Below are 8924 nucleotides of genomic sequence, written 5' to 3' on the forward strand. Positions count from 1 at the left end.
TTTTAGTAGAGACGGGGTTTCACCATGTTGACCAGGATGGTCTCGATCTCTTGACCTCATGATCCACCCGCCTCGGCCTCCCAAAGTGCTGGGATTACAGGCTTGAGCCATCGCGCCCGGCCTCAAAAATAAATTTTTAAAATACAAATCTTAGCAGCATCACAAAAGTTTAAAAAATTAAAGTACACACACACGATTACCTCAATATACTCAGAAATTCCCTTAATACATTTAAAACCCGTGCTCGCTTCAGCAGCACAAATACTAAAATTGGAACAATACAGAGAAGATGAGCATGGCCCCTGCACAAGAATGACACGCAAATTCATGAAGCGCTCCATATAAAAATAAATAAATTTCAAACTCTCTTTTTATTTAAAAAGAAAAAACTCAGAAAAATACGTATATGCACATAAAAGGAAATTTCATTAATCTGATAAAAGTCATGCACCAAAAATTAGTCAAGCTGGTACACTTGACTACAGGCCAGTAGTCCCAGCTATTCAGAGGAGGCTGAGGTAGGAGGACCACTTGAGCCTGGGAAGCGGAGGTTGCAGTGAGCCGAGATTGCACCACTGCACTCCAGCCCGGCGCCTGGTGGCAGAGCGAGACTCCGTCTCAAAAAAAAAAAAAAAAGAAACGTGAGAATTAAACAAGGTTTCTTAATTTAAGGTCAGCAAACAAAAATCAGCTGCATTCTCTACACCAGCCAGAAATAGTTTTCAAATGTAACTCTGAAAACAACAGCAAAATAGAAGATGCTTAATAATAAATCTAACAAAATAAATACACCATCTTTTAATGCAAAAATTTAAACAACTTTACTGAATGGCATCCAGGAATACTTGTTGGAAAGACATTGCAGATTCATGATTAGGAATGCTTAATACTGTACAGCTGTAATTTCTTACCAAATTAATCTGTTAATACATTTCCGAGCAAAAGTCCCTAAAGTATTTTTTTCCTATACAGGTTAAACTCACTCTAAAATTTATGCAGAAGAACAAAGAACCAAAACTAGCTGGGAGCTTATTTTACAAACAAGGTGTAGCAACTTTTAAAGAAAGCTCAAGCAGATAGATATCAAGACTTGTTAAAAAGCTAAGGCTGTAGTAAATAAGACAGAATAGTATCGACACAGGGATACACATATTGAACGATGCAACAGAAGAGAGTATAACAGAACAGAGTAAGAAATATGAAAGAAATGGCATTAGGATCATTAGGAAAAAGATAAACTATTAAATAAAGTATCAAGACAACTAGTCATCTAGACAAAATAAAATAAAATTGGGTCCATACTTCTGACCAGGCACAAAAGTTATTTATAGCTGGACTAAAGATTTAAATGTAAAAACAACCAGACTTTTAGAAGAAAATGTAGAAAAATATCCTCATGACATCAAGTGAGAGAAGAATTTCTTAAACAAGACACACACAGGAAAAAATCCCCACAAATTATAGGGAGAGTAATTTATAAATTAAGTTACAAGAAAGTGTAAAACATTTACCTATCAAAAAAAAAAAAAAAAAAAAAAAAAAAAAAAAAAAAAAAAAAAAAAAAAAAAAAAAAAAAAACCCATAAAAAGGCAAAAACACATGGCAAGCCATGGAAAGAGATATCTCTAAAACATTTAAATGTTAAAAGATTAGTAACCAGAATATAAGGAAATTCTCTGAATTAACTGGATGAAGATAAACAATCTAATAGAAAACAGGCATTTAAAAAAGTCATTTCAAAGAAGAGGAGACACGAAAGGTCCTTAAATAAAAGAAAAGTTATCAACCATATTAGTAATTAAGAAATGCAAATTATTAACAAAGGCACAATATCATCTTAAACCTATCAAATTGGCAGAAATTGAAAAGTCTAGTGATACAAAGTGTGGGTGAAGATGTGGATATAGCCTTCCTTTGGGAAACAATTGATGGTTACACAGTAAAGTTGAAGATGTGCATATCCTGTAATAAGAGACAATTCCCCTCCTTAGGTCTCTGCTGTAGAAATACTGTTGTGCTTATTCACTAGAAAACATGAATAGAAGACAAGACTATCCGTGGCTATATTGTTTATAGATTTTTTTAAATACTGGTAACAATCCTATGGACAGGTACAGTGGCTCACACCTGTAATCCCAGCACTTTGGGAGACCGAGACTGGCGGATTACTTGAGGTCAGGAGCTTGAAACCAGCCTGGCCAACGTGGTGAAACCCTGTCTCTACGAAAAACACAAAAAATTAGCCGGGTACGTGGTGGGTGCCTGTAATCCCAGCTGCTTGGAAGGCTGCAGCAGGAGAATCGCTGGAACCCAGGAGGTGGAGGTTGCAATGAGCCAAGATTGTGCCACTGCACTCCAGCCTCAGTGACAGAGCGAGGCTCTGTCTCAAAAACAATATATATATATATACATACTGGTAACAATCCAAATGTCCACCAGCAAGGGAACTGATGAATTGTAGTATACTCATAAAATAAATACAGCAGTGAAAATGAACCACAGTTACATTCATCAAAATGGTTGTGCATGTGTGTATAGTAAAACTGTTTTGAAAACTTCATCATGAATTACAAAGAAAAAACTATTTTTATAAAGTTCATGTGTGTGCAAAACTAGACATCAGATTGTTGCAGATACAAACACACATAGTGAAAGCAAAGAAAAGGATGACATGATGGAGGAGGAACATGCAATGCCAGTTACTGGCAACATACTATATTTCAAACTGATACATGACTATCTAATATATATATTCCTTAATTTATATTTTTACTTGACGCATCTCATTCTCTAACATTGTTATAAATCAATCTCTTATTTTCAAGTGTTTAAAAACAGAAAGCAATGGAGGAAAACTACTACAATAGACAGGGAAGTTATGAATTTGGTTCCAATTATCTTTAGTCTTTGAACCATTCGAATTTTAAAGGTCTCAAACAATGTAGAAAAGTCAATAGTTACTCTAAGGACACTGATTGAAAGAAGCAACTGTGTTATTTCCACACTATTGGATGCTCTCATTTCTCTAAATCAGCAGTTCTCAAAGCGTGGTCCCAAGACAGCAGCATCAGACTCACCTTTAAGAAATGCATTTTTTGTTTTTTTGGGTTTTTTTGTGGCATGGTCTTGCTCTGTCACCCAGGCTGGAGTGCAGTGGCACAATCTCGGTTCACTGCAACCTCCGCCTCCTGGGGTTCAAGCTATTCTCGTGCCTCAGCCTCCCTAGTAACTGGGATTACAGGTGTGCACCAACACACCCAACTAATTTTTGTATTTTTGGTAGCAGCAGGGTTTCACCATGTTGGCCAGGGTGATCTCAAACTCCCGGCCTCAAGTGATCCACTCGCCTCGGCCTCTCAAAATGCTGGGATTACAGGCCTGAGCCACCGCAACCAGCTGTAAATGCACATTCTTGAGCAGCTGCATAGATCGACCGAATGTGAAACCTGGGGAGGGAGCCTTGCAATCTGTTTTCATAAGCCCTCCAGGTGATTCTGATGGAAGCTACTGTGAGAATAACTACCAAAAGTTGTTCAAATGTGTAAGAAATCCCTTCATTATGACAAAAAAAGATTTCCTTAGGGTCACCTCAAAATGTTACTAGTCACCCAGAGAGAAAGCCACAGCACTGGCCCTTAGAAGAACATTTTTTTTTTTTTTTTTTGGAGACAGGGTCTTGCTATGTTGCCCAGGCTGGAGTGCAGTGGCTATTTACAGGCGCGATCCCGCTACTGATCATTACTGGAGTTTTGACCTGCTCTGTTCCCGTTCTGAGCTAGTTAACCCCTCCTTATGCAACCTGATGGTCCCCCACTTCCAGGAGGCCACCATATTGATGCCAAACTTAGTGCTGGCTGATCGCATAGCGCACTACAGCCCAGAAGTCCTGGGCTCAAGCGATCCTTCCTCCCACCTCAGCCTCCCGAGTAGCTGGGACTACAGGCAGCGCTACTCCGCCCGGCAGAACATTCCTTTTTAAAAACCTTTAACTCAGGAGTTAGCAAACTATGGCTCATGGACCAAACCCAGCTTCCCATCTGCTTTTGTACAGAATGTGATTTAAGAATGTTTTTTACCTTTTAAAAAAATAAATCATAGGAAGAATATTTTGTGACACATGAATTATAGGAAATTCAGAGTTAAGTGTCATAAATAAAATTTTATTGGAACACAGACATGCTCATTCATTGACAGATGCCTATAGCTGCTTGTGAACTACAACAGCAGAGTTGCATGGCTGGGACAGAGACAACTGGCCTGCAAAGTCCAAAATATTTAGTAGCTGGACTTCATAAAGATCATTTGCCCTCTTTGCTCTAAGTTGATAGAATCTACTAGTATAAAATCAAAATATAATTATAGTAATTTTCTGTTAAAAATGCAATTTTCATTTTAATTACACACAGGCAAAAATCTAATAGTTTAAAGAATCATAAGGAAAGCTAAGTCAGATTTTTGTTTTAAATACAGATGGGGTCTCACCATGTTGCCCAGGCTGGTCTCAAACTCCTGGGCTCAGGCAGTCCTCCCGCCTCGGCCTCCCAAAATGCTGGGATTACAGGCATGAGCCACCATGCCCAGCCCACATCTATTTTTATCTACAAAGCCATTCAAATAACCTACATAGAACATCTGAGAAATATTTTTAGTTATGCTTTCTCTCTTCAAATATTCTAATAAACAACAAAGAATTGCACAAAGAATTGACTGATACATTTCAATGAAATACTGATTCAGTTCTGAAGCATTCTGTCCTGAAAACAAATTTAGCATTCTCCCCTGCATTTACTCAGGAGGTTAACTCAAACTATAAGCCTGTCTCAAGTGCTGCATGATGACTTCATTTCTCAGCTCTCACAGTGGACACTTTCCTCTCTGGCTGTCTCCCACATGCTAAAACTTACCAGGTAAGAGCATTCCGCCCTTTGATCCTCAACCTCATGAATTTTCTCTAGACTGAGTTCAGCTCCTATCACTGAAGTCTTGCTTACTGAGTTCCTAAAATATTTAATTCAACACCTATTGGGTGGCTTAAAAAGCCTTCTATCCACATACATCTTCACTTCCCCAATTTCAGCTTTCCTCTAGATTTCTTATATTTCTTGAGCACAGATTCTTTTATTTCTAGGCTTTAATAGTCAATTACTAATTTTAAAAGAATAGCCAGGTGTGGTGGCTCACGCCTGTAATCCTAACACTTTGGGAGGCCAAGTCAGGCAGATCAATTGAGGCCAGGAGTTTGAGACCAGCCTGGCCAACATGATTAAACCACATTTCTATAAAAATACAAGAATTCGCTGGGCACGGTGGCTCAGGCCTGTAATTCCAGCACTTTATGAGGCCGAGGTGGGCAGATCACCTGAGGTCACGAGTTCAAGACCAGCCTGGCCAACATGTTGAAACCCTGTCTCCAGTAAAAATACAAAAATTAGTTGGGCGTGGTGGTGCATGTCTGTAATCCCAGCTACTTGGGAGGCTGAGGCAGGAGAATTGCTTGAACCCAGGAGGCAGAGTTTGCAGTGAGCCAAGATCACATCACTGCACTCCAGCCTGGGCGACCGAGTGAGACTCCATCTCAAAAAAAAAAAATTAGCTGGGCATGCTGGTGAGCACCTGTAATCCCGCTACTCGGGAGGCTGAGGCAGGAGAATCACTTGAACCCAGGAGGCAGAGGTTGCAGTGAGCCGAGACTGCACTATTGCACTCCAGCCTGGGCAACAAGAGCGAAACTCTGTCTCAAAATAGTAATAATAATTTTAAAAAATAATGCATTCCCTCCCTTACAAGAGTAAATCATATATTTCAACTCTAAATCTTTAAGCTATATATACCTCATCTTGAAAACAGGAGCACTAAACTGGGGAGACTGCAGTTACAAGCCCACATGCAATGGTTCAAGGAGGCTGCTCTTCAGTCTGGTGGGTTTGATCAGGTCACCACCATTCTGTGTTCAAGTTGCATTTAAGATTTAAAGCATTCTTCTTTGGCCTGTAAATCAATTGATACATTCGTTTTGAGTTATGCAGACAAGATAATCCTTCAAAGAGCAAGTAAACATGTCTCAGTTGGCTTTAAACTGGAAAGGCCATATTTTGTAATAAAAAAGACAAGGGCTTTCACTTCTAAGAAAACCAAAATCCAAATGCAGAGTCTGCCACGGTGGTTGTCCTTGGGCAGGTTACTTAGCTGTACAATGGAATACCTTCAAGGACACCTGCAGCCTTTATGATGTCTTTGTGAGGTTAAGAAAGCAGTGCCCCTTGCTCAGGCAGATGCAGCCCTGTTTAGCCCGAGGGGACAGCATGTTGTAGAGTACAAACTACACTCACTCTTCCATCCCTGCACCGTTGTTCCTCAAACTTCTCTCGAATTTACCTTTTCTTAGCTCGATTCTGGTGTCAAACTGCTCAGTGGACATTGGCCTAGATCTTGCAGGCTTCTCACCATGGTTTAGGAGGCTCCTGTGATCTGGCTCTTCCTCAACTTCCTCTCACACGTCACTCTCCTCTGGACTCACTCGGCTCTGGATAAATCACCTTCCTGTCTTTTCCATGAACAAGTGAAGCTCTCTCTTGCCTTAGAGTATCTACGTAGGCTGTTCTCTCTACCTGGAATTTTAAAGCAAAGACTGTAAATTGGTGTCTAGTGGGCTAATTCTGGCAAGCAGGTGTATCTTGTTTAGCTTGCAAAACTTTTTCTAATTTTTTTTTTTTTAAACAGGGTCTCGCTCTGTTGCCCAGGCTAGAGTGCAGTGTTACAAACACAGCTCACTTCAGCCTCAACCTCCTGGGCTCAAGCAATCCTTCCACCCCAGCTTCTTTAGTAGCTAAGACTACAGGTGCGCTACCACACCTGGCTATTTTTTTTTTTTTAAGTAGAGAGGAGGTCTCACTATGTCACCCAGAGTGGTCTCACACTCCTGGGCTCAAGTGATCCTCTCACCTCAGCCTCCCAAAGTGCTGGGATTGCAAGTGTGAGCCACCACGCCTGGTCCTAATTTTATTTTTGATTTTTGTAGAGATGGGATCTTGCTATGTTGCCCAGGCTGGTCTTGAACTCCTGGACTCAAGAAATCCTCCCACCTCAGCCTCCCAAACTGCTGGGATTACAGGTGTAAACCATTGCATTGAAATAGCTGACATGTACAATTTAAAAGACTTCAGATAAAAATTATATCTCAACTAATATAGTATCTTTGAATTCTTTTCCTCTAAAAGCCATTTTCTGGCTTATCTTGGAAGATCACAAGCAATAGCAATGCCGGGCCTACCTACCCTATGTGGGAAGAGCTGATACTCTGCCTCTTCCTCCCTCTTCAGACGGGGCCGGAGACTCCTGATTGAACACAGTCCCCACCACGCCCAGCACACTCTCTTGATCTGTCTGGCATTTGCATCTCCCTCTCGATTTAAACAGGAACAAGAGGAGCTAGCCTTCTCCTCCTTCAGGTAGTAACTTACATGCCACCTCCTCAGACACTTTTTCTACCTCCTGTCCTTGATGACATCTTTTCCTAACTCAGTCCCTTGTTTCTTTCATAGTTTTAAATGGATTTTGATAGGTCAGGGATGGTTAAATATCGGCAACTGCACATGATTCAACCTAGTAATTCAATTTGCATCTGTTAATTATTCTGCTTTCCAGTGTTTGTGTTTTCCTACAGGAAGTCAGCTCATTAGGGCAGGGACATGGCTACTATGTTATTCTGAACAACTAACTAGTACACAGCGCCTGTCAGGTGCTAACATATTTGGATGAATAAATGGAAGTACGCCTCCCACCAAAAGTTCCTTAGCTGCTCCAGACCATACACAAAGTCCATCTTAACTTTCCCTAAGGAGAGCAGCCCAAGTTGTAAACAGACTTTCCTAACCAATAGCGCAAAGCAGTGCTACCAAACCTCCTCAGCCTCTGCTCATATAGCTAACACCCTTTGGTTCTAGTCCTGGAAATTACTCCTAAACTGTGACAGATTCTGAAACTCCTCTGTGAATTAGCATAAAGACCACCACTGAACTGAACATCCACTGAGATATGCCCTCAGCTCTAAAGGCAAGGGGTAGGAAGGAGATGGTACTTGCTCCTGAGGAGGCTGCTGACAATTACAATAACCTCTATAATCTCGTTAATGTTAGCAAGAGGTTGGTCACTACCTAGCTGAGTGCTTCTTGTTACTTGTCTTGTCATAATTCTTAACTCTTCTGTTCCTTCCTCTAGATGATGTTTTAAATTATTTATGATGATGTATTAAATTATCTATGAATCCTCAGGGCCTAACTGGAGGCATCCAATAAATGGATAACATTATTTGAATGCATGACATCACTCAAGTGCTTCATGGAGCCTATTTACTCTAGATGGCAAATACGGGAACAGATTTTCATTTTACCAGGCATAAGCTCACAGTCTTGGGCAGGGGTATGGAGTGGGGTTCATGCCCAAGTGTCAGATTTAGACATACAAAGTTGACAGAGGACACTGTTAGAGATAGCATTTTCCTGTTCTTGTTATTCTTGGAGCATAAGAATTATTGTAGATTTGGGGAAAACACTTACCAGAAGACACGCAGTTAAGCTAAGTGACAACTATTCTAACTCCAAAGAAATCGCTTTCAATGACGTTCTTGCTGCCGAAACCAATATACATTTTAAATTTCATAATAGGCCCTTTTTCCCCATGTGGCACTTGTGGTCACATGCAGTCACCTTTCCGTCCCACACGTCTGTGTGGTCCTCTCTTGCTTTGACAGTACGTCAATGCTAGCGCTCTCCAAGGTCCTATACTAAACCCACCATTTCTTTCCTTACACTTTACCCTAGGGAAATTTCATCTGACATTCCATTAGCATTCCAAACTCAAATTGTCCAAAAAGAAATGTCACAGGCTCACCCAAACTTCTCTCCTTCATTTTTAAATATTTCACA

General features: G+C 40.5%; 1 protein-coding gene and 1 non-coding gene across 4 annotated transcripts in view; one reads left to right on the forward strand and one right to left on the reverse strand.

Annotated features, from left to right (window-relative positions):
• RDX (radixin) overlaps window positions 1-8924 on the reverse strand; it is a 102153-nt gene that overhangs the window by 8976 nt on the left and 84253 nt on the right. The gene's annotated exons all lie outside the window — the stretch shown is intronic.
• On the forward strand, window positions 241-347 carry LOC119473929. The gene has a single exon (XR_005203197.1). It is a non-coding gene; the product is annotated as a U6 spliceosomal RNA (small nuclear RNA).

Source organism: Cebus imitator, unplaced genomic scaffold (genome assembly GCF_001604975.1).
Source record: "Cebus imitator isolate Cc_AM_T3 unplaced genomic scaffold, Cebus_imitator-1.0 Scaffold194, whole genome shotgun sequence".
Lineage (NCBI taxonomy): Eukaryota > Metazoa > Chordata > Mammalia > Primates > Cebidae > Cebus > Cebus imitator.